This window comes from Oncorhynchus masou, unplaced genomic scaffold (genome assembly GCF_036934945.1).
Source record: "Oncorhynchus masou masou isolate Uvic2021 unplaced genomic scaffold, UVic_Omas_1.1 unplaced_scaffold_2215, whole genome shotgun sequence".
In the NCBI taxonomy this organism is placed as follows: domain Eukaryota; kingdom Metazoa; phylum Chordata; class Actinopteri; order Salmoniformes; family Salmonidae; genus Oncorhynchus; species Oncorhynchus masou.
The window spans coordinates 74,993-77,066 of NW_027008690.1; the positions used below are offsets into that span (position 1 = coordinate 74,993).

Genomic DNA, 2,074 nt, shown 5'->3' on the forward strand with positions numbered 1-2,074 from the left:
TTCTGGTCCTCATGCATGTTAATGTCTTAAAGAGGAAGGAAAGGACTGTTCTGTATCAGCTACTTGTGTTCTGACTACTATAAATATGTATCAACCACAGAACACACACTTACCAGCAGTTCCCACTCAATACCAGTCAGTTAACTCACTGTACAAGACTCTCCCCTTCAGTCTGTAAGTACTCTTGATATCTTGAAATATAGTTTTTTGTTTTTAGCTGTAAGTCATCTCCTCAAGGGTCTCAGGCTTGGAGTGCTGATCTAGGATCAGGTCCTCCTGGTCCATATAATTATGATCTAAATGGGAAAACTAATGCTAGATCCTTCTCTGAGACACTTTGTAAATACAGACACTATCATATAATGATGATATAAAAGGTGTGTGTGACTTGTTGTTTATCCTCACAGCTTGGGGATAGGAGGTGTCATTCAAGCTGGTGGTAAATGCCTTGCTCAAAATGGCAGAGGTTTCCACCTTGCCAGGTCTGGGATTTGAACCAGTAATGTTTCAGTTACTGGCCCAACGTTCTTAACCGCTAGACTACCTGCTGATACCGCTGACACACCATATTACCAAACTATTATGAAGAATGTGATTTACACACCATCCACCCAAGGCTGTGATGATGATGTGTTGTTATATCTGCATCCCAAATGACACCATATTCACTATAGAGTGCACTACTTTTGACTAGAGTCCTACCTGCTGCCCCTGATGGTTTGTATGTAGTTATTCACCAGCTATAGAGTGAGTTGTTGTTTATGTTTCTAAGACTGCAGGGTGGGAGATGCAACAATGGCCTTGAGAACAGCAGGAAGTGTGTTGGTGGTCTTTCTCTGGTCTGTGGCAGGTATGGTCTCATTCTTATCTTTTAGTTGCTCTGTTTATCAATCTACAGACATTTCTAAAAGGATAAGAATCATAATGTTATTCTGGTGTGTTCTGTTAGGAGTCTCCACTTCACTTTAAATAGTTATCTTTCACACCTCACTGAGTGATGCTTATCTGTGGTTTCCATTCACACTCAAATCAGGAACTATGGCAACAAAGTGTTGGCAAACCCTACAGTCACTGTGAGGCAATATATCTTGTCTTCATTCTGATACCATTGTGTTGTGTGACTTGTGTTTCAGTGGTACTGGGTCAGTATGGCTGGAGTGTGACATACACCACTCAGAGTATCTGTACCTTGAAGGGGTCATCAGTGAATCTGTTCTGCTCTTACACATATCCCAGTGGTTATACAGTCACAACAACCTTCTGGTTCACTAAATGGGGGACTGGTATAGAACCTGAAGATCTAGGTCAGGACCCAGAGTATGCAGGTCGTCTGGAGTATCATGGAGATAAGAAGAAAGACTGTACCCTGAGAATCACAGACCTGAGAGAGAGAGACTCAGCTACGTACAAGTTCAGATTACTAACAGATCAGGAAGGAGGGAAATATTATGGAGATCCTGGAGTCACTCTGTCTGTAACAGGTACAGTAACATGCTTTATGCTGCTAGTCTGTTGAATTAATATCTACTGTCCATTTAGGTCTAGAAATTGGATTTGTATATATGAAACAGATTTGAGAATTAAATGAGTTTGAGAATGTCTTGCATCATGTGATTAAACTATAGAACAGGTGATGCAGGGTTTTAATGTTGTGATCTACTCCAGCTCTGCAGGTGAAGGTGACTCCTGCTGCAAATGGACAGAAGACACTGACCTGTAGCACCACCTGTACTCTGACTAACAACCCCACCTACATCTGGTACAAGAACGGACAACATCTAGATGAGAGCACCTCCCCCCAGTACAAATACTCAGTCTCCAGTAACTATGATGACAGTTACTCCTGTGCTGTAAAAGGCCATGAGGATCTCCACTCTCCTGCAGTGTGTAAGTGTGAATTTAACTCAGTATTCTAGTATACCTTTTCAAGTATAACTCTTCTGTCTGCTAAACAGGCCTCACAGTTGTGACTGCAACACTTTGACAAGACAGGATGGCTTAACTACTTTAGATTAGTGAAGCTCACGATTCCACTGTGTAAATGATGTCCTCTTTATGTTTCAGGTGTTCAGGG

At 41.7% G+C, this 2,074-nt stretch overlaps 1 long non-coding RNA gene across 1 annotated transcript; it reads left to right on the plus strand.

Moving 5' to 3' along the window:
- On the plus strand, window positions 1-1,446 carry LOC135533100 (uncharacterized). Its single transcript, XR_010454449.1, has 3 exons — window positions 1-174; window positions 773-850; window positions 1,134-1,446. It is a non-coding gene; the product is annotated as an uncharacterized LOC135533100 (long non-coding RNA).
- Window positions 1,447-2,074: the final 628 nt, after the last annotated feature.